The following is a 25,149-nucleotide window of genomic DNA, read 5'->3' as shown; positions in this document are numbered from 1 at the left end:
GTTTCCATTCTACCCTAATCATTATCTAAATTTATTTGTTCATATATTTATCATCTGTCTTTAGTTATCAGAAGGTAAATTTGATGAGGGCAAGGGTTTTTTCTGTGTTCATCATTATATAACTACTTCCAACTACTAAAGTAGTGCCTGACACATAGAAGGTGTTTTATAAATACATATTTGCTGATTGGATTAAAGGTACCTTGTCCTTTCAAATTCACCATGTCCAAAACATAACTTATCTGAACCTGGGCCTTTTCCATACTTCCCAATCTCATTAATACCACAGGGCCTCCTGCACGCTCACTCCCTATCATATAGCAGCCTCCAAAATGACGTTCAGTGATTCCCCACTTTCTGGTATATTTGCCCTTTGTGTAACCTCCCCTTGTAAGTGTCATGTGCCTAGTGACTTGTTTCTAATGAATACAATATGGTGCTGAGATGTCGTTTCCAACATTAGATTACAAAAAGATTGTGATTTCCTTCATGCTTGGTTTCTTTCACTCCCTTGCTCTGATTCTTCTCCCTACCTATCCTTACATGAAGAAAGCCAGTTGCTTTATTGTGAGTACCCCCTTAAAAGGTCCATGTTGCAGGGAACTGATGTCTCTGGTCCACAGTCAATGAGGACTTGATATCAACAGTCACACAAGTATGCTTAGAAGTTAATCCTTCCCTGGCCAAGCCGTAAGGTAAATGCATCCCTGGTCAGTGCTTCGATTGCAACCTTATGACTAAGCCAGAGTCAGAGGCACCCAGCTAATTTGTACCCTGATTCCTGACACAGAAATTATGAGGTATTTATCGTAAACTGCTAACTTTTAAGGTAATTTTTTATAAAGCACTAGATACACTACCCATACCCAATCCATCACCCAAATCTATTTGTTTTTATCTAAATATTTCTGAAATCCACTTACCGTCCCTCCAGTCTGTATCATTTACCTGTGATTTGCTCTTCTCTGAACTACTATGATAGCCTCCTACTTCATATACCATGTTGGCCTCCCTTCAAATCCATCTGCACGTTGCAGAGTCATCTTTATAATGCACAAATCTAGTCATATCAGTCTCTTGCTTCTAACTTTTTTGTGACTATACAACCTGTCTTCCTCTCCAGGCTCAATATACAACAGCATTCCCCCTTTATTTTAGTCACATTGAGTTTTCTTTTAGTTCATGTTCACCATGTGTGCTTCCACTGTAAGGCCTTTGTGCTGTTTTCTTGAATACATTATTTTGCTCCTTTTTTTCTTTGGTTAGGGCTGACTTCTGTAAACAGAGTTTAGATCAAGGGTCCCCTTTTCAGGGACACATTCTCTTTCCTTGACTTGATCAGATCCCCCTATTTATAGGTCCCTTTTTTTTTTTTTAAAGGATTTTATTTATTTATTCATGAGAGACACAGAGAGGGAGGCAGAGGAAGAAGCAGACTCCCTCCGGGGAGCCTGATGCAGGACTTGATCCCAGGACCCCGGGATCACGACCTCAGCCAAAGGCAGAGGCTCAACCATTGAACCCCCCAGGTGCCCCTATTTATAGGTTCGTAGAAAATCATTGCTATTAGCATTACTGAAATAATTGAAATTTTAGTGTGCTTATCATATTGGCCATCTCTGTTGGACTGTCAATTTCAAGAGAGTAAAGACCATGCCTGTTTTGTTTACCTTTGCATCCCTAGTGCCTGATATACTAGTTCAGCCTTGTTCCTAATATAACAAAATAGTAATCCTCCTTTGAATGAATGAGTGAATGAAGAAGGGAGGAGATGAAGGATGAATATTTCTTAAAAGACAGCCACATGCTTTGGTGTTGAGAAAACAAGAAGAAAACAATTGAAAATACATTAATGTAAATGAGTGAATTAATAATTTCTATTGATGGAAAAGCTAGTAATAGAATTGAAATGATTAATCATAGTGCATCATTAAGTCTCATTACTCAGGTGTTTTTGGGTTTTTTTTATCACCTGTTTATTCAATTTAAGGCTAGAAGGAACCAGTATAATTTATTTCAATCTCCTTATCTCCTGGAGAGAAAGTAATTATCCCAATGCTCAGTTGTCCAAAGATTGGGTCATTGGGTCATTTCCTAATCCTCCTAATTCCACAAGTTCAGGAGACTTATAATTGGACTTTGATTAGCAAATGTAGGATAGGGCCTGTCCAGGCAATGGGCAGTTCTGAAGGCTGCCTGACTCAGATCAAAGTTGTTTTGTCTATGGTGAAATCTGCGCTTAACCACTGACAGTGGTGGCTGTCAAGCAAAATTAGAATGTACGCTACTTTAACAATATGAGCTTAAAACCAGAGATGGGAAGAAGTCCAATTTTCAAATGCTCTTGTTTGATTTGGACGAATGCAAACCATGACTAAAATCTTGGATTTGGCTATGACTTTAAGAATGGCTACCAAGGAGTGCCTGAGTGGCTCAGTCTGTTAAGCATCTGACTCTTGGTTTTGGGTCAGGTTATGATCTCAGGGTCATGAGAGTGAGCTCCGAGTTGTCAGGCCGTACACTCAACATGGAGTCTGCTTGAGATTCTGTCTCTCCCTCTTCCCCTTCCATTTGTGTGTGCATGTATGTGCATGCTCTCTCCCTCTCTCAAAAAATAAATCAATATTTAAAAAAGGAAAAAAAAGGAATGGCTATCAAATTTCAGCCCTAGCCACCAAAAAAAAAAAAAAAACCAAATGAACAAACAAAACCCCCAAATAATAAAAAACCCAGCCTGCCCAACAATTTTGCTTAAACCAAGTTATTTATGTACATTATAAAAGTGAAACATTTTCTCTAATTGCTACAATTTTTAAAGAAGTCAGTACATTTAGTAATTGCGTTAAATTGCTTAATTTGACATTAAGTCACTTTACATGCTTTATTTTTTTTTTATTTTTTTTTATTTTTTTTTTTTACTTTACATGCTTTAAAAGTGCTTGTCTTTGTTCTACAAAGAAAGTAATTTGGTGGTGTATGGATGTTATTGAAGGATATTGGATTATATTTAAAATGGAATAGACTACAGTTTTTGAGGGTGGTGGAATCTTTGTATGGCAATGTAGTCATTCAGGTTACATCCTATGATTATCAATTTGACAAGAAATAGTATTCTTTTGACCTAAGAATATACAGCATTTACTGTAGTATAGTTGTAGTTTATATTTTGGTTGCAGTTCCTAATCAAATTATTTAGCATAATAGGAAGGAAAAAAGATATTGATTTGATGATCAGAATTTGTTTTGCTACACAATAATCTAGAAATGTTTAACACTCATATGGTTATTTTTCTGCATTATGGAATAACTTTATGAATGACAGTAATGCCAAGTTGATAGAATAATTTCAAAACTGTAACTATTTTACAGTTCCAAGGGGTTGAGAAAAATTAGTGATACCTGAGTCATTGATTTTGCTTTTGATTTGAGAGTAGTGATATCTTCTTTTTTCAAGCATGTATGGTATGGGGAAAGATTTTGAGGATTTAACTGATGGTAAATATTTTTCACCTCTCTAGTCTATGAGGTTCTAAAGTGATGCTTTGCTGCCTGTATCTTTAGATGACCAAATACTTCAAAATTCATGTATAAATTTGAAATTTCCAAAACTAGCTACTACTGGATGATTTTCCCAGGGGAAAAACAGACAAACAAACAGTTGCATCATTGAATATTTAGGTATGAATGCTTCTCTAAAACAGTTTTATGAAGTAAGCACTGAGATTGAGAAAAATGAACATATTTGTAAAATGCATCTTTGAAAGGATTAAATGAAGTAAGCTGATATTTATTACCAGTTGGTTTTAAAATATATAAATGCTCTTCTTTTGTCAGAAAAAGTTAAGTTAGATCCCAGTAGCCATTTTTTAACCTAACTATCCCTAACCTAAAGCCAGTTAGTTTTGACTCAAGAAGGCTACAAAAAATGGGATACTTGCATGCAAAAAAACAAAACAAAACAAACAAAAACAAACAAGCAAAAAAAACGAGGTTGTACCCTTACCCTATGCTACATTAAGAGAAAGAAAGAAGGAAAGAAAGAAAGAAAGAAAGAAAGAAAGAAAGAAAGAAAGAAACTCAAAATGGATCAAAGACCTAAGCATAAAATGTGAAATTATAAAACTGTTTTGGAAGAAAACATAGAGGAAGAACTTCATGTCACTGGATTTGACAGTGATTTCTTGGGTATGATACTAAAAGCACAGGCAACAAAGTTAAAGGACAAATTAGACAACATCAAAATTTAAAATATATGTGCATCAAAGGAAATGATCAACTGAGTGAAAAAGCAACCTATGGAAGGAGAAGAAATATTTGCAAATCATCTATCTGATAATGTGTATATTTAGAATATACAAAGAACTTCTACAACTCAGCAACAACAACAAACAAGTCACTCAATTTAAAAATGGGCAAAAGATTTGATGAAAAGATCTACAAATGGCCAATAAGTACATGAAAAGATGCTCAACGTCACTAATCATTAGGGAATTGCAATTCAAAATCTCAATGGCTTTTTCGCAATGGGTTTGCCACCAGAACACAGGTGTCATGAAAACCACTGCTAACTGTAAACCAAAATGGGAAAGGAAAAGACTCACATCAACATTGTCATCATTGGACACGTAAATTTGGGCAAGTCTACCACTACTGGCCATCTGATCTATAAATGTGGTGGGATTGACAAAAGAACTGTCGAAAATTTTGAGAAGCAGGCTGCTGAGATGGGAGCCTTTTCAGTATGCCTGGGTCTTGGATAAACTGAAAGTTGAACATGAACGTGGTATCACCATTGATATCTCCCTGTGGAAATTCGAGACCAGCAAGTATTATATGACCATCATTGATGCCCCAGGACACAGAGACTTTATCAAAAACATGATTACAGGCACATCTCAGGCTGACTGTGCTGTCCTGAGTGTTGCTGCTGGTGTTGGTGAATTTGAAGCAGGTATCTCCAAGAATGGGCAGAGCCATGAGCATGCCCTTCTGGCTTACTCACTGGGTGTAAAACAACGAATTGTTGGTGTTAACTAAATGGATTCCACTGAACCACCCTACAGCCAGAAGAGATACAAAGAAATCGTTAAGGAAGTCAGCACCTACATTAAGCTCTGGATTGCATTCTGCCACCAACTTGTCCAACTGATAAGCTCTTGCATCTGCCTCTCCGGGACGTCTACAAAATTGGTGGTATTGGTACTGTCCCAGTGGGTCGAGTGGAGACTGGTGTTCTTAAGCCTGGTATGGTGGTCACCTTTGCTCCAGTCAATGTTAGAACTGAAGTAAAGTCTTTGGAAATGCACCGTGAGGCTTTGAGTGAGGCTTTTCCTGGGGACAATGTAGGCTTTAATGTCAAGAACGTTATCTATCAAAGATGTTTGTCATGGCATTGTGGCTGGTGACAGCAAAAATGACCCACCAAAGGAAGCAGCTGGCTTCATGGCTCAGGTGATTATCCTGAAACATTCAGGCCAAATCAATGCTGGATATGCACCTGTGCTGGATTGTCACACAGCTCACATTGCTTGCAAGTTTGCTGAGCTAAAGGAAAACATAGATCATTGTTCCTGGAGAAAAGCTGGAAGATGGTCCCAAGTTCTTGAAATCTGGGAATGCTGCTATTGTTGATATGGTTCTTGGCAAACCAATGCATGTTGAGAGCTTCTCTGACTATCCTCCTCTGGCCATTTTGCTGTTTGTGACCTGAGACAGACGGTTGCTGTGGGTGTCATCAAAGCAGTGGACAAGAAGGCAGCTGGATTTGGCAAAGTCACCAAGTCTGCCCAGAAAGCTCAGAAGGCTAAATGAATATTATCCCCAATACCTGCCACCCCAGTCTTAATCAGTGGTGGGAGAATGGTCTCAGAACTGTTTGTGTCAATTGGCCATTTAAGTTTAATAGTAAAAGACTGGTTAATGATAACAATACACTGTAAAACCTTCAGAAGGAAAGGAGAATGTTTTATGGACCATTTGTGTGTGTGTGTATGTGTGTGTGTGTATGTGTTGTAGTTTTAAGTTATTAGTTTTTAAAATAAGTACTTTTTAATGGAAACAACTTAACCAAAAATCTGTCACAGAATTTTGAGACCCATTAAAACAAAAGTTTAATGAGAAACAAAACAAAACAAAACAAAATCTCAATGAACTATCCCCTCACACCCATTAGGATAGCTCATATCCAAAACACATAAAATTACAAGTGTTGATGAGGATGTGGAAAAATTAGAACCCATGTGCATTGTTGATGGCAATATAAAATGGTGTAGCAACTATGGAAAACAGTATTCAGTTCTCAAAAAATTAGAATTACTGTATTATTCACTTCTGAGTATATATTCAAAAAAATTGAAAACAAGATCTTGAAGAGATATTTCTACACATATGTTCTTAACAACATTATTCACTATATTAAAAAATGGATCAACCCAAGTGTCCATGGATGGATGGATGAATGGATAAACAAAATGCGATGTATACAATCAATGGAATATTGTTCAGCCTTAAAAATAAGGAAATTCTGACACATGCCACAATGTGATGAACCTTGAGGATATTATGCTATATGAAATAAGCGAGTAACACACACAAATACTATATGATTCTACCTATGAAGAATATAGACCAGTCAAAATCATAGAATCAGAAAGTAGAATGATGGTAGCTAAGGAATGGGTAGAGTAGGGAGATGTTGGAAGTTTTTAATGAGTATAGAGTTTCAGTTTTATAAGATAAAGTTCTGGAGATTGTACAACAATATGAATATACTTAAAAATACTGAACTGGACACTTAAAATGCTTAAGATGATAAATTTTATGTTATTTTTTTTACCACAATTAAAAACATTTTTGTGGGAAGAGGAGGACTGTAGGAAAATATGTCTAAAAAAAGGCTCCTTAGAAACAGCTTGAGAGTGCTGGTATTAATAATTGTGCATGTGTGCATGCATGTATGCGTGTGTGTGCATGCTCAGGCATGTCTATTTTACCTGAATTATTTAAAGTTAATGTACAGGCATTGTAACACATTACTGCTAAATACATAGCATAATAGCAAGTATCTCCTAAGAACAAGGATAATCTGCTACATACCATTTTATGCCATGACTCTACATGGATGCTATACCTCAATATCATTATCACATTCAAGAAATTTAATATTAAATAGTGTATTTTGATATATAGCCTATATTCATATTTTTCCGGTTCTCCTAACAATTGTTTTTTTTCCACACAGGATCAGTTAAGGATCATACTTTGAATTTAGTTATAATGTAATTATAGTCTCCTTTAATTTAAAAGAATTGGAGTATTTAAAGATATTGGCATTTTGGATAGTTCACACTAGTTGTTTTGTAGAATGTTGCTCAATATGGGTTTGTCTGATTGTTTTCTCATGACTAGATTAAACATTTAGGGCAGGGCAGCCCCGGTGGCTCAGTGGTTTAGTGTTGCCTTCAGCCTAGGGCATGATCCTGGAGACCCAGGATTGAGTCCCATGTTGGGCTCCTTGCATGGGGCCTGCTTCTCCCTCTGCCTGTGTCTCTGCCTCTCTCTCTCACTCTCTCTCTCTCTCTGTCTGTCGTGAAGAAATAAATAAAATCTTAAAAAAAAAAAAAACTTTTAGGGCAAAAATCACTACATGAGTGATATAATGCATCCCTTTTAGAGATAAATAATATCAGTTTGTCCCATTGTTGTGATGTCAAGATTGATTATTTGGTTAAAGTGGTGAGGAGATTTCTCTGTTGATTTTTTTTATTTGTTTCTGATTAGAAAAGGCATATATACTTAGTTTAGAAAACTTGAAAAATGCAAAAGGAAAATCATTACACAGTAATAAACATTGTTAATGTTTTGTGTATATCCTTAAACAATTTTCTATTGTTCAACATATAGTTATTCCAATTTTTTGCTATTTAAAATTTTTGTTTTTGTAAATAACCCAGTAGTGAACATCATTGTCCCTCTTCAGATCTTTGTCCAAATTTTAAAAAATTATTTCTGTAGGATTTCTAAGAAGTCAATTGTTTGGTTGAAAGGTATTTATTTTCTAGAATGTTTCACATTTTCTAATACTATATTCTTTCTGAGATTTTTATTTAGGTATATAGTACTCAAAAATTTCTCATCAAATGTAAATTCTGTTTTTTCGACAAAAATATTAGTTTAAGAACCTGGTAGAGAGAGATAGCTATCCTCATTCTATGTGCCTAGTAGAGAAGGTCTTAATTGTCTTAATCCAGTCTATGGTAAAGTGTTTTTGTTTTTTTTTTTAAAGGCTTATTTATCTTTAGAGAGACAGCATGAACATGGGCAAGCCAGGGCAAGGGGAAGGGAGGGGCAGAGGGAGAGAATCTTTCGGGCAGACTCCCTGCTGAGTGAGGAGCCCTCTCCTAGGAAGAGCTCAGTTCTACAACTGATGAGATCATGCATGACCTGAGCTAAAACCAAGAGTTGGATTGCTTAACCAACTGAGCCACCCAGGCGCCCCTGTGGTAAAGTTTTTCTGAAGTCACTATCCACAGGTAATCCAATCAGCCAAAGACAGGGAAAATAGGGTATTGGGTGAAAACAGCACTACTAAGTGAACAGATTTTTCTGAAGTGATAAAAATATTTGTCATTTTTAGTGTGTTTAGTTTAACACTTGGTTTAAAGAAAAAACACTCTTCCTCGATGTGTTTTTGTATTTGGCACATGCATTCATTAAAGTGTCATTTCCTTCATGTTTTCTACCACAGTTCAGGTCAAAATAATTTCTGATCCTCAATTATGTAGTAATATTTCTACTTACTGTACAAATATGATCTTGTCCCTTCACTGCTTACGTGCTTTTTAGTGATTTTTTATTGCTATTGAGGCAAAGGTGCAGCTTACAAAGCCCTGCGTGGTGGTTGAATGGATGTGCAACATAAGGAAAAGGGAGGATTTAAGGATCCTGTCAGCTTATTGCTTAGATAACTGGGTGAATGGTGAGGTCATACATGAGGAAGAGTATGTTCTGAATTAAATTAAGATGGACTAAATTTGAGGAACCTGTGGGACATATAATTAGAGCTATTGAATAGGCAGTTGAGTATGTGGTTCTAAAGCCCAAAATGAAGATTTGGGCTAGAGATATAGAATCAGGAGTTATCAAAATACAGATGGTAAAGACTCTGAGATAGTGGAATAGAAAAACCAGAGAGACTCTAGAGTGAGAAGAAAAGAAATCTTGACCAGAAATGACATGTAAGAAAATGGGTAAAGGATCAAGAGAGAGCAGTCAAAAAAGTAGGAGAAAGACCACATGTATCTGGTGACTCTTATGCCAATGGTGTAAAGGTCTTTCAAGAAGGGAGTAGGTCAGCAAATGCCTACAGTCCTAAGGTGTCAAATAAGATAAGGCATGAAAAGTAACACAGAGATCAGCAGTGACCTCTGCAAGATTACTTGTTGGAGCCATTCAGAAAGAAGACAGATTCCCCTAGACTGAGTAGTGATTGGCAAGAAAAGTGCTGACAGCAAGAAAATTGGTAATGAAAGGGAATAGAGAAACTTTAATAACTAGTGCTAGGCAGTTTACAGAGTTTTTAATTATTATTTGTTCCCAATGGGAAAGACTTGGATTTTGAACATATAGAGGAGAGAGATAATCATCAGGAGATCCCTGAAAAGGAAGAAGTAAATGAGATTTAGCACAGAGGTAGAAGGATTGTGCTTAGACAGGAAGAGAAGTGTATGATCCATTTTAATTTTTTTTGTTTTATTATTTTTAAAGAAGGTTTATTTATTTATTTTGTGGAGAGAAAGAGAACACAGTGGAGGAGGGATAGAGGAAGAAGGAGAGAAAGAATCTCAAGCAGACTCCTCATTGAACAGTCTGACACCTCTCATGACCCTGAGATCATGACTTGAGCTGAAGTCAAGAGTCGGACACTTAACTGACTGAGTACCCAGGCACCCCTGTATGATCCATTTTAATGAAAGACAATGTATAATTCATAAAGAAGCAAGCATGTAGACTCTTACTATATTTTCCTAGATTATTTGAAATTTAATTTTATATTCTTGAATGAAATTTTAGTATACAGACTCTTTTGAAGGTTACAATTATAAAATACCTTTCCACCAGTATGAATAAGAGCAAAATAGGTGGTTTTTGTTTGTTTGTTTGTTTTGTTTTGTTTTTGGTCTGAGAGAGCCTTAAGTTAATGTAGTTTAGTTGAATATTGGAGACTGGTTATATAGACTGTAAATGAATTTTTTTTGTTCCACTATTATGAATAGGAATGTATATGTGGTGAACTTTAGAAGAAATGTTCTTCTGCCATAGTTCTATGAAACTATAGGATAATTTACAATTGAAGGCAAAAATGAAAATTTTAATGCAAAGAGTTACAAAGGTCAAAATTATGCAGCAATTTAATCTTCAAAGGACAGAGGACAAAATGTATTTGTTACTGTAAGTCTGTTAGGAAACTCACCTTTTTCATGCTTTGTCAAAAAACCTTAAACATTCACAGTTTAAAAATAGCCTATTTTATTGTTTTATAAAGCAGATTATGATTTACTTTTATGAATTTAGTCACTGTTAGCATTGGAGAGAACATTGCATAAGTACCCTGTTATGAAGATGGTTTTACTCATGAACCAGATCATAATGTTAAAAAACAAACAAAAACCAGATTATGATATCCAAAGTTTTGGATCTTGATGGTGTTTGAACTGATTTGGTGATCATGTTATTTGGTATTATATTATTATTTTGTATAATAGGAATTTTGCTTAATTGAGTATATTTCCCAAGTCAGAAGTTACTAATTTACACATTTGTTCTATCAGCACTCTTTTTGTTTAAAGTACTTGAACACCAAACTGAAATTGGCTGAAACAGTAAGTAGTTATTAGTTTATGTAATTTAGCTACTCAGAGTAGATCCAGCTGTATCCAGAACTCCCAAAGCATTGCCAATTTTTTTTCTCTATATTCTTTCCTCTAGGTTAGCTCAATCCCTAGGCTAGCTCTCCTTGGGTTTACAAAATGGCTGCAGCTTTTTCAATCTCATATCCTTATATCAAAGTGGAACATTCTGAGCCAAAGTCCTTAAATTCACCTTCATTTGCATTGACTGGGGTCATATGCCTATCTCTACCAACCACAGTGGTCAGATAACTGTACATCTTAATTGGCTTAAGACTGGATTGTGTCTGGTTTTAAACCAATCATTGCAACTAAGGAAATGAGATATGTTGATTGACTTGGAATGGAGTCTCACCCAAACTCAGACTGGGAAGGTGGAGGGATTGTTTTCATTTTTTTTTTTTTTTTTTGAGGGATTGTTTTCAAAGGAAACTCTGGGTCCTCTTATAAGAAATGTTGGGATAGATGTTGGGTAGCCAAAAGCAGATGTCCACTATAGTGTTGTCATGTATGTGGTAATTTTGTAGAAATTACAAATATTTTTTATTCAAAGTATGATGAATAATTTAATATAAAAGTTTCTCTACTATTCTTTAAATGATTCAATGTACATACGTTTAATCCAAATGTCATAGGTGTTACTGCCCATTTAATTATTCCAGGTTTCACATTAACTCTTAGATTCTCTAGGACCCTATCTGCATAGACACAGGAAATCCAATATGTTATTGGATGATCATGTAGTTTCCAGGATCTTTTTTTTTTTTTAAAGATTTTATTTATTTATTCATAGAGACACGGGGAGGGGGGGCAGAGGCACAGGCAGAGGGAGAAGCAGGCTCCACACAGGGAGCCCGATGTGGGACTCCATCCAGGGTCCCCAGGATCAAACCCTGGGCTGCAGGCGGCGCTAAACCGCTGCGCCACTGGGCTGCCTAGTTTCCAGGATCTTTAGGGGAATACTAGGTATTTAGGAATCACTTTGGAAGTAATTACTTGGCTGCACTATTCCTTAGACCCAAAATTTTTATGAAGGATTCCATTTCATTGCCTCTATTGCCACTAAATATCTGCCATTTTTGAAGCTGTTGAAATTAGACCATAACTACTTTAGCTAATGTTGTCTCCAGTAAGAAAGAGACATTGGGGAGTTGGTGTACTACTCACAGCTAGGTCTTGGTGGGTCATTATGCATGAATAATTTCACAGAATACCAATATCAGATAAGAGTACTCTGTGACTGTGATAGATCAAATACAAAAACAATGGATTAAATAAAATAAAATAAACAAACAAAAACAATGGATTAATATACAACCATGTCTGAACACAAACACATGAACATGGTCCAAACCATGGAGGTGAACAAATATATCCTGGCTAATATGAGTTACAGCTCTCTCTTTGCCACTTAAGCTAAGCTTTACCCGATTCCTCCTGTTATATAGATAAGATTTATTAATATTCCCAACTGCTGAATTACCTCTGCTTCCTGACAGGATCCAATCCCAAATAAGGCTGTGCTTCCCTTAAACTCTCCCCCACATCAGCTAATATAAGCCCAAATTCTAAAATAAATTTTAATACCCTCTTACCAAGATGCCCATGTTCCCCAGTGGTATGTTTTTCTCCCTGTTTGTAATAAACAAGGAACCCAACTTGTTCAATTACTGATACGTTCCTGATGTTCTTTAGCTCTTGGGAATTGACACCAGTAAATCTAGAACTCTATATTTATTCATAGGAAGCAGATAGAAAGTTTGTAATAAATTCTACTCAATTGCCAGAATTGGAGGTAGGGGAGTCTTAAGTTACTTGGGCCCCAGTGTTCAGTGGTTAGCAATAATAATTTTTTGCTCAAATTCTGAACCTAGTCAAGCCCTAACTTTGAAGCCAAGACTCCCAAGTAGAACTATTTCAGTAGAGTCACCTACACTGTCTTGCCCTGGGTGCCACTTACACTGCTTGTCACCATTACTGTTGATGACTGATTTGCTGGTATAGTTCTTCATCTATTCACCCAGGCAAGGATGCTTTTTCAAGATAAGAAAAGGTGTTGGGGGTCAAGAGGGCTCTACATGAAGTTGACTGAGTACTAAAGTGCTCTCATTTTTAAAATTCATACAAATAGCCTCTCTCCCCTCTCCCCAACTGCAGACTAATTCCACTGGAGTGGTTGGGTTGGGACAGTTTGGCTATTCGCCATATCTCCAACCAATATCCTGCTACTATTTTGGATGCTGTTACTGGTCTAACTCATTGTATATTATTCCCTTATGGTGGATCCTCTTCTGGCATATCTCCTCCTAAAATCTAACTTTCATTAGGACCCCCAATTCTCTGTCAGTTAGGTATATCTCAGCCTCAGTAATGGATAGAGTTTAAATGTTTTTTCCTGGAAGGCTTTGGCCCCAGTGCAAACCACAGAATGCAAATGGATAAATGCAGAAGGCAATTTATTCTGCTCCAGTACCCACAAACATCTAATCCTAATCCAAACTGACATATGTGGAGAGGAATGTTGTCTAATCCCACTGACCAAAACCATGTGGGCTCCAACTCTACTCAGGTATCCTTTTACTAGCTTTATTTCACTAACAAAAATATGTGCTGCAGAATGGGATTTCCTTATCCCTATTACCCTTTCTCATCCCATAGGAGTCAGATATGTTTTTAAGTATATTCATTGAAATTAAGCAATGGGTATATAGTTGATAATATGAAGAGAAAGTTTTATCTCCGAAGGTCCAGTCTGAAGGACTTCACCTCCCTTTTGTTAACACAGGGAAAGGACTTGTCATGGAGGCATGGGTAAGGACTGGAAAGGACTATACCATGGAGGCATGGGTAGAATTTAGAATGATCTACTCATTCTACTTAAGCTACTCTTCTAGAATGGAGCTTCAGGGAGTTCATAGGGGGTAGGAGAGGCTACAACAAAGATCATTAAAGGGCTTGAGGCAGTAGAAAGGACTCCAACATGCTCATCTTGCATGGTCTTTTGGTATCTAATGTCTTTGTGTGTTTGTGTTAAGTTAATAGAAAAGATGTTTCTTACTGTTTACAGACTTCTGTGTATGTGGTTATAGTGCATGCATTATGCATATGTACACATGTAAACATAATGATAGTCTTTATACCTTAATCAATTGAAAAACCCTTGAAAAAACAGAAAAGTTCAAAGCAAACATACAAGATAAAGGTTTGGTTAAGACCATCTTTCTTGAAAAGACTTAGGAAGTTTTACAAACTTTTTGTGAAAGTATTTTAAAATGGTCTTCAGGCATACCTAAAGTATATACTAGTCATATTTATTACACAATAATACTTTATGATTGTGTAAATTTGCTATTCTTTCTTAATATAAAAATTATATTAATTAACCAAATTTAACCAGAGATTTAGGGATGTTTGGTTATGTTTTAATACTATGACCCATTTTCCTAATAAAATCCCTAGTATCCCTAGGGGAAGCAAGTTACTTTAATGCACTGACCATAGGACCCTCTGCTATCCCCCCCCCACAACTCCACCCCTAGTCTTCACATTATTTGAATGTCCTTCAGTTTTAAGACCTTATTGCTCACCTCCACCTTGAAAACTCCTTTGCTGGCTTTTCCTTCTCTCTAATTGGAAGTACTTCTCAAGGCCGAATTATTTATTCATTCAAAAGTAGATAGTTGAGAGCTACTAGGTGCCAGGCAGTGTGTTAAATATGGAATATAACTGTCAGCAATGCAGTATTTATCTTCTGCTTTCTCTATAATCAAAAGAACTAAAATTAACAGAATGTGTGTCAGGCCCTATTCTAAGTACTTTATGTTTATTCTTTCTTATAATCCTGACAACCATCCTAAGAGGTAGTTTTAATTTAATCTCTATTTTACAAATTTAATTTAACCCCTATTTTACAAATACACAGAGTAGGACAGAGGGTAAGCAAGTTGCTCAAAGTAATACAGAAAAGGGTAAGCCCATCCTAGGATACCTATACTGCTCTTCTGAAAAACACCATAAAAGAGATACAAATTAGTTTTTTGTTTTTTTTTTTTTTGGAGGATATGACACCTCTTGTAGAGTGGATGAAATTTGTAAATGTGGATATGAGCATGGGCATGAGACCGTAGAATGAAAGATACCATTTACATATAATATGTAAGTATCAAAATATATTTACTCAAATATATTTACTCAAAACAAAATCATAATCTCTTTTTGGCTACTGCTGTCATCCATTAGCTTTATTTGGTATATCTAAAATATTTAAGAGATATTCTGTCATTCAGATTCAAAGAAGTTTGAGTGATGCCATGCTGTATTTGCTGGGGTGCATGGTAGGAAATGCACAAGCATTGGTACCGTCCTCCACTGCTGTCTTTGGTCTCTTCCCAATCCTACACTTTCTCTGTTGGCCTGACAAGTTGCTAAACATAATCTTTCAAATAGATAATAATGGATAATGCACTTAGCTAAATTAAAATTAATTATAGCTATATTTAGATAATAAATGGTTCTATTGAAAATAGGACTCATTTCTATAGAACAAAAATTTAATCTCTGTGTAATATTGCTTGGGGAATCTGGTATTCTCCTGATATAGAATTAGAATTAAGTTACTTAATACTTATTGAATTATTTTAGCTTTTGAATTTTCTCTCCCCACTTCTTTGTTCCATTTGTTTATCTCCTTGGTTGACTTGTATTTTTTTTCCAATCCTTGTATTTTTCATAGTAATATTCCTTTTAATACCTGTAAGCTAAAATGTAAACACTACACAGCAAATATGTCTGCAAAGGGACTTTAGCAACTTTGTTTTCTGTTTATTTGCTTGTTTTGGAAATTGTTCTGTAGTTTGCTGAAAAGCAATCCTGTTGATGAATAGTAGAACCAGTATTGGAATTACAATTTTCTTTGAAAGTATAACATACAATCTTAGGTGAACTTTTTAATATGTAAGAACATGAAGGTATTGTCATAAATAAGGTTAATGTAATAAAATACAAAATTTACACATTTTAATTTTTATGTCAGGTTGAAATATACCAATAAATATGCTGTTGTTGCTCTAACAAACCACTGTGTTGCCATCTTCAACCAAAATGTAGATTGTTATATTGTTATAGGTAACTAGTCTCCTATTTTTACTTCAAATAGTTGAACTTAGCTGCAACATGCTGAGAACTGAATGGCTCTAAGTTAGAAGATTCTTTGGTGCATAACAAATATTCAGTGTATGATATTGAGAATCATTTCTATGTAAGAAATCCCATGGATGCATTTTGGCTCTTTTTCTGTAACAAATCATTTAAATTTGAGATCACTTATATAAATATGAATAAGTATAGTATACAAGTCCTGTGTATTATAATACAAATTTTAAATGTTTGAATGTATTGGAATCTGCAAGTTTTCTAGTTGATTATTGGGATAATAGCATCATTTATTCAGATGTTAGAACCTTATAGATAAGTAGGAAAGATGATAGAAATTTACGTAGATTTAGATCGGCAGGTAAGAATTGTGCCATACTTTGTCTTAAAAAGGGTATTTTTTTTTTAATTGAAGTTCGATTTGCCAATATATAGGATAACACCCAGTGTTCATCCCATCAAGTGTTCTCCTCAGTGCCCATCACCCATTTACCCCTCCCCCTGCCCACGTCCCCTTCCACTACCAAAAGGAATATTTTTTTTTCTAATTCTTTGGAGTCAAGTCTATGAAAACAAACTTTTCCTTTGTATGTTATGGCCTCCTTAAAGGTATTTAATGAGTCAAAAGGACTAAAATTGTAAGATAGTATAATTGTAAATAATTGTAAAATAGTCGTCATTTTCGTCAACTGAGGCTATGCAGCCATAGCAAAACAATCCTTAAATCTTAGAAGCTTGAAACAATAAAGGTTCATTTCCTGGTCTTTTAGCCCATTTCCCATTGGTCAGATGTAACTCAGTTTGATGTTGTCTTCATTCTGGCGCCCATGCTGAGAGAGCAGCTTCTACCTACAACATTGCCAGTCACATGGTGAAAGTAAGTGAAGAATGCAGTAGAATGACACAATGGCTCTTAAAGCTTCTGCTTGGAAGTCTCATATCTGGCTTCTCATATTTTGGCCAAAGGAAATCATGGCAAAGCCTGATGTCATGAAGAAGCACCAAATATTTTGAACAATAATATAATATAAATCACCATACTCTTCCCTCTTGGTCACAAATATTCATTTCCTTCCCTTTTGCAAGGGAAGGAAATTGTAAAACCAATTCATTCTATACCTAAGGTAGACAATGCAATAGTCCCATCCAATCACTATAGTATAAGGCTCAAGATTCAAGGTATTACAATAGCTTCCCTATAAAGTTTGCATGTAACTCCTTTACTTTGGGGATTGTGAACTGAAAAAGGCAAATTTTCTACTCTCCTTAAATACAAACAAAGATGGAACACAGATGAGTGCTGCAATGAGTATTCCCATTCCTGAAAGGAGAATAATGGGAAACATAGTAGTCATTAGTTTTCTCATTAGAGTCTGAAATGCTCCAGTCTTTGCAAGAGCTTTTTACCCTACCAATGAGAAATATCCCTTCATTGGTCATTGTTTCTGCTTTCTAATAATGTTTCTGCTTTCTAATCTTCTCAGTACATTCCCCACTCCTCCCACCTGCTGCCCCAAGGCTATCTGCTTACCTTCCTTTTTATCATCCTTCCTGGATAGTCTAAAGAGGGCACTGGAGAGTATGCCTTCCCTAGATGCTATCTATCTTCCTTAGTGTGCTACTGAGTCAACTAACTCAGGAACCTACCCTATCTTTGGACTGTCTTTTATATGAGATAATGACGTATACTTTTATTAATGCCAGTGTGATTGAGGTTTCTCTTACATGCAGCAGAAAACATTCTAATTTATAAAAACTTAGTGTCATATTGTTCTGAAATAAATAGAACTCTGAAAAATAAGTTTTTTCAAGCTGGACTATAACTGCATCAAACTGATTATTAAGATACTCTAAAATGGAAACTGCTTCTGAAATTCTTTTCAAGTATTATTTTAATATGAAAAGATAAAGACTTTTAGCTATCACAAACAAATGGACAAACTATTACCATTATGACCTCATAACTTGATGTTTTATTATTTAAGACTCATGATCTTGATTATCATGGTACAAAGATTATTCAATAGGGAAAGAATAATCTTTTGAACAAATGCTTCTGAAACTACTGGATATCCACATGCTAAAGAATAAAGTTGTAAAAAAAAAAAAGAATAAAGTTGTATTCCTATCTCACCCCATATTCAAAAATTAACTCACATTGGATCAAAGACATAAATGTAATGGCTAAAACTACAAAATTTTTAGAAGAAATCATATGTGTAAATCATCATGACCTTGGATTAAGCAATGGTTGGCTAGGTATATCACCAAAAGTACAAGCCACAAAAGAAACAAATGGATAATTAGACCATAAAAGAGAAAAAAAAATTCTGCTTCAAAAGACATAATCAAGAAAATGAAAAATCAAAAAGATGGAAGAAAATATTTACAAATTATCTGATAAAAGACTCATATCCAGCATTTTTAAAACATTATTCCTAACTAACAATAAAAAGATATATAACCCAATTTAAAAATGAGCAAATGATTCAAATAAGATTTCTCCAAATAAGATATACAAATGACCAACATGCATATGAAAGGATATTCAACATTCTTAGCCACTGGAGGAAAATCAAACCCATGATGATATACCACTTCACGCCCACTAAAATGGCTATAATTTTAAAAAGACAAATGTTGGTGAGGATGTGGAGAAATTGCAACCTTCATACACAGATGATGGGAATGTAAAATAGTGCAGCTTTTGAAAAACAGTTTGGTAGTTCCCCTAAAGATTAAATGTAGAGTTATCATATGACCTAGTTTTTCCACTAATAGATATATTTCCAAGAGAAATGAGAGCATATATCCACATGAAAACTTGTACATGAATGTTCATGGTGGTATTATTTATAACACCAGAAAAGTGGAAACAAACCAGGTAATAGTGATATATACTACAACGTGGGTGAACTTTGAAAACATTATGTTAAGTGGAAGAAGCCAGACACAAAAAGCCATATATTATATGATTGCATTTATATGAAATACCTAGGATAGACAAATATTAGAGATTGCCAGAGGCTGGGGGATAAGGAGAAATGAAGTACGACTGCTAATGGGCATAGTGTTTCTTTTCAGAGTGATGAAAGTGTTCTGGAATTAGAGTGATGATGATTGTCCAACTCTGTGAATCTACTGAAAACCATAGGATTATACATTTTAAAAGGACAGGTTTTATGGTATATAAATTATAAACCTATAAAACAAAAAATGCAAAGTTATGTGTGCTAGCTGAAAAAAAATTGTATTTCTAATCAATGATAAATCAGAAAATTTAAAATATTATTCTATTCAAGATAGCATCAAAAAGAATGAAGTACTTCTGGAATAAGTTTAATAAAAGAAATATGAGACTATTACCCTGAAAATTTAAAAACTTTATTAAGAACAATTAAATTAAAAAAAAAGAACAATTAAAGATCTAAGTTAATGGAAGGTCATTCCATGTTCATGGATTGAAAGATTCAGTGTGGTTAAGATGGAAATTCTCCACTAATTACCCCAAATCTATAGATTAAAATCTATATTCAATCTTATTCAAAGAATAAGATAAGAATCTTATCAAAATTCTGGGTGGCTTTTTTGCAAAAGTTGAGGAGCAGATTCTAAAATTTATGTGGAAATACAAAATACCTACACTAGCCAAAACAGTTTTCAAAAAGGCAAAGCTGGAGGATTTTCACTTCTCAATTTCAGAACTTACTATAAATGTAGTTATTAGGATAGTTTGGCACTGACATAAAGCAGATATATAGATGAATGGAACACAATTGAGAGTCCAGAAAGAAATCTGTATATTTATAATCAATTGGCTTTTGACAAATATGCCAAGGAAATTCAATGGCGGAAAGTGTAATCTTTTCAACAAATGAATTTGGAACATTTGGATACCCATATGCAAAAAGATGAATCACACCATACATAAAAATAATAGTCTTAATGTAAGCTAAAACAATAAAGGTTTTAGACTAAAACATAGTAGGTAATCTTTGAGACCTTGGGCTTGGCAAAGATTTCTTTTTTTTTTTTTTGGCAAAGATTTCTTAGCTATTTCTTTGCTATACCAAAAGCACAGGCCATAAAAAAAAGAAAAATTAATAAACTGAACATCAAAATCCAAAACTTTTGCATTTCAAAAGTCACCAGTAAGAAAATGGGAATAAACAATAGGGAATAAACACATATCCAATAAAGGACTTGCACCCAGAATTTACCAAGAACCCTTAAGACTTGATAATACAAACAACACAATTAGAAAAATGAATTAAAAATATTAACGGACATTTCACCAAAGAATATACAGGAATGGCTTTTGAGTACATGAAAAGATACTCAATAGCATTAGTTATTAGGGAAATGAAAATTAAAACCACAATAAGACATCATTTTATACCCACTAGAATAGCTATGATAAGAAAGGTAAATGTTTGTGAGGATGTAGAGAAATGGGAACACTTATGCTGCTGGTGGGAATGTAAAATTCTGTAGCCACTTTCAAAAACTGAAAGTTAAAAAAAAAACAAACAAACTACTAGCAGATCAACTCCTGGGTATCTACCCAAGAGAAATGAAAACATAAGCCTACATGAAAGCTTTTATGTGAATGTTCATCGCAACATTATTTATAATAGCCAAGAACTGGAAACAACTCTAATGTCCATTTACTAATGAATAGACAAAATATGTTATATCCATATCATTGAATATTATTCAGCAATAAAAATAACATACTACTTACACATCCTGCATTATAAACCTCAGAAACAATGCAAAGTGAGGTAACACATATTGTGTTGATTGTGAACACATATTATATGATTCCGTTTATAGGATATGTCCATAAAAGGCTAATTTATATATATAGAAAAGATTAGCAATTGCATGGGTCTGGGAGTAGAAATCTGGATTTAATATAAATGGCTATGGGGGATTTTATTGGGGGGACCAAATTGTTCTAAAAATGATTTATGGTGAAGATTGGACCACTCAGTAAACTTACTAAAAATCCCTCAAATTGTTCACTTAAAATGGGTGAATTTTGGGATATACTTTTATAGACTAGTAAAGCTGGGTTTTTTTGGTTTGTTTGTTTCTGTGGGTTTTTTTTAAGACACATGGTAATATGCCAAAACACAGCAAGGAGATGAGGATGTAACAATTAAAAATGGTATTTTGGATTTTGCTGCCAATTTAGAAGGATCACAACATTAGTTGAGACCAAATGTTTAAAAGTAATTTCTATTTTGGTGCTTTTATTTCCATCTTGTAACCAGATTCAGTGGTCACCAGAGAACCTTTGTCATTTAGGAGCCACAAATAAACAGATTCTGATGCTGTCTAAAGATACTGAAAAATGAAAGTCACAGGAAAAAAATGCTACAAAAATTCTCCAAAAAGTTTCACCAGCTGCTACCATTTCCTAAGTCTTTAGTTCTTCATTTTGTCAGTTACTTTATAATTCATATAGTTTCATGTGGTGGTTGTTGACTAAATTTTCTCTAAAGTTATTTTCTAGGATCCAGATGCTGTTTCACAGGAAAGATTTGTGCTTTTTCCAAGTTGAAGTATTTTGATCTAAAGTAAGCTTATGGATATAACTATTTCAAAACAAAGCATTACATTTCTGGAGGGAATATTAATTTGGATGGCTTATTAAATAGTTTGTAAAAGTTAATACTCCTGTTTTGGTCCTCTGAAATATGGTTTGTTTTATTTACTCATTCATGGATCTAGGCAAATATCTATCAAACATTTATTCTTACCTAGCACTAGGCTAGATGCTGGAATTATGCCAGTGAACTCCACACAAGGAAAGGAAAACTAAACTAGGAAACAGTAATTTCACAAGATAAGAGGCCATACAAGAAAGAGTGGCCAAACAACCTATGGTAGACGAGTCTGTAGGTGATCTCTGGGGAGGTAATATGTGACCTATAAGATCTGACTGATGAGAAAAAATAGCCATGTGAAGATTTGTGGAAAGAGCATTTTAGGCCATAATACTAAAAAGACCTCTAGGAGAGATTGTACCTGGATTATTTCTGAGAGTATAGAGCCCAATGTAGTTGGAATGTGATGATGCAGGACTCATGTTTTGTAGGCCATTATATGTAGTACGCATTTTGGTCTAATTGCAACAGAAAAGCACTGTGAGGTTTTTAAGCAAGGTGGTAGCATAATCTGTTGTATATTTCAAATAGGTCACTTAGGCTGCTCAATGGAAAATGGAATGGAGAAGGAGATAGAATGTAAAGTTAAAACAAAAAGACCAATTGAAAGGCTTTTGCAATAGTCAGGAAAAGAGATGGCAGTTCTTGGACCATAATAAAGCAATAGAGATGGAAAAAGATGAGTAGATTTGATATTTTTTAAAGTTAGAGTTAATGGTATTTGTTAATAGGTTAAAGGGGTGGGGAGATTAGATAAATCAAAGAGGACTTTTAAGTATTTGATGTCAGGAACTGGAAGGATGGTGGTATCATTTACTGAGATGGGGAATATTGGAGTAGGAAAGTTTGGGAAGAAAAAAATTAAAAAATTTTCTGTTTTGAAAAGGTCAAATTTGTGATCCTATTCATCATCCTAGTAGTATATCAAGTAGGCAGTTATGTGTTTAATCTGAAACTCAAAGGAAATGTCATATGATTGGACATATTTATCTAAGGGTTATTGGCATATAGGTAGCACTTCAATCTGTAATTTCAATCTCTGGATGAGATTACCTAGTGAAGAGAAAAAGGCTCAGATCTGAATTCTGAGTTTTCCCAACATTTAAAAGATAACAGAGAAAAAGCAAAGTAAGTGAAGAGGGTTGAATGGAGGGACGCCTGAGTGGCTCAGCGGTTGAGTGCCTGTCTTCAGCTCAGGTCGTGATCCCAGGATCCGGGATTGAGTCCTACATTGGGCTTCCTGTGAGAAGCCTGCTTCTCCCTCTGCCTGTGTCTCTGCCTCTCTCACAGTCTGTCTCTCGTGAATAAATAAATAAAATCTTAAAAAATAAAAAGAGGGTTGATTGGAGACTATGCTGCCTAGAAGTACCTCTCCAGCCACAGGCTCTGCTGCTACTTACCTTCACCTGTTGTTGCCAGGCATCACCATGAAAAGCCATATTGGAGCCTAAGACAAAAGGAAAAACTTTTATTTGTATATATGCTTATCAAAATATCCTCCTATATTTTGAACGAATTGAAAAAAAATATTGAAAAGTCTACAGTAAAAATCAGTTCAATCTGTTTGCATAAAACTGTGAACCCTCATAAATCTGCCCAGTGAGAAGACTTGATGGGCAAATGATCCCAGAACAGGGGACTGACTGGTTGAAACGACTGTTTTCATTATAAAAATTGCACATAAATATATAAAACAAAGAAACAACAGCCTAATCTTCATTTAACATTTTGATATTTTGTTCATCATGGATTTTGTGCCTTTTGATTTTTTAGGGATTGTATTAAGACATTATCCTTATTACCAAGTTTTTTGGCATCCCTTGAAAGTTTGTATCCACAGAATGCCTCATTTGCTTCACCCTTATCCTGATCCTGGATCCAAGACAAAATTTCTCCATTTTTAAAGAGAGGCTGACACATTGAGGTTTTAATATGAAATCTCACATTTTAAATATGTTGGCTAGGTAGCTTGGGTTCAAGACAAATGTGTGGAAGGATCCTCAGCTTGCCTCCTCCCCCTGATACAACAATACACAACTACACTTGAAATACTGCCCACCAAAGGAGACCTAGAAACTGGAAGAACAGAGCCTCTACAAAGGGATAGCACCAAGGTGGGTAGAAGAGACAGAGATATGGTCTCACTAAGGAAAAAAAAACACACACACACCCTAGTCATGGTGATCTGTGGTCTGGAGGAATCTCAAAGGTACATACTTTTCCTTGAGGTGTGAGAAATTTGAGCTCCACATCAGGCACCCCAACTCTTAGATCCTGGGCAAGAGTAATGAGTTCCCAAAACATCTGGCTTTCAAAAGCAAGAGAGTATGTCCAGGAAAACTATAGAACTGTAGAGATAGGAAAAACCCCTCTTAAAGGTGCAGTATACATATCCAGTCAGCCTAGGAACCAGTGCAAAAACACCATAACAAAAAGCCCAAAGACCATAGTAAAGAAAATCCACTTACTAATCTTGGCATGCCAGCAAGGTGGCAGGAAGTAGCAGAGCCTCTTTCTGGGGACTGAGACACTGGTGACAGCCACATTTGCCAGCTCATTCTGCTCTGCTGATCTCAGTGTCATTGGACACCATTTTAGAATCTTCCCTCTAGTCTGCTATGTCAGGGAGTGTACCCCACTGAGAGCCAACCCTATGTATTGGCAGGCCTCGCAGCTGGCAGAACAGTAACCCCACCCACCAGCACATCCATAGCAGAAGGGCCAGCACCACTCATTAGCATGCCTATAGCAGTCACTGCTCGGCCACAACAGGAGGGTGAACCCAGTCTACACAGGGAGCATACCTGGCTGTGATAGTAGTGATTGTGGTTCTGGGTCCCCCAGCACTCTTCCTACATATGGCCACTCCTTTCAAGACTGGGAAAACTAAAATAATAGACTGGGAGACCCACCTAAAACAGAAACAAACACAGAGAGTAGGCAAAATGAGACACAGAACTATGTTATACATGAAAGAACAAGACAAAACCTCAGAAAAAGAACTAAATGGAACAGGAGCAATCTACTAAATAAGCCAAAAGTAAAGGTCATAAACATGCTTACCAAACTTGGGAGAAGAATGAATAAACGCAGTCAGAATGTTAACAAAGAGAAAATATAAGAAAGTATCAATCAGAACTGACAACTAAGATAACAGAAATTAAATCTACAGTAGAGGGAATAAATAGCAGATTTGATGACATAGAAGAACACATTGGTGATCTGGAAAACAGTGGAAATCACTACTGAGCCACAAAAAAACTTTAACCGTGCGGATAGCTTAAGGAATCTCTAGGATAATAACAGTCATATTAATATTCATATTATAGAGGTCCTAGAAGGAAAAGAGAGAAAAAGGGACAAGAAACATATTCAAAGAAATAATAGCCCCAAACTTCCCTAACCTGGAAACAGAC

General features: G+C 35.4%; 1 long non-coding RNA gene across 5 annotated transcripts in view; it reads left to right on the top strand.

The window, feature by feature from the left end:
- Window positions 1-25,149, top strand: part of LOC140610079 (uncharacterized) — a 171,205-nt gene that overhangs the window by 3,089 nt on the left and 142,967 nt on the right. For all 5 annotated transcript variants that reach the window (XR_012011863.1, XR_012011860.1, XR_012011861.1 and 2 more), the window contains exon 2: window positions 14,966-15,062. This is a non-coding gene — a long non-coding RNA (uncharacterized lncRNA). The remainder of the gene's footprint in view (window positions 1-14,965; window positions 15,063-25,149) is intronic.

This window comes from Canis lupus, chromosome 19 (assembly GCF_048164855.1).
Source record: "Canis lupus baileyi chromosome 19, mCanLup2.hap1, whole genome shotgun sequence".
Classification (NCBI taxonomy): domain Eukaryota; kingdom Metazoa; phylum Chordata; class Mammalia; order Carnivora; family Canidae; genus Canis; species Canis lupus.
Note: the sequence above shows the minus strand (reverse complement) of the source record. Positions and strands in the feature narration are given on the sequence as shown.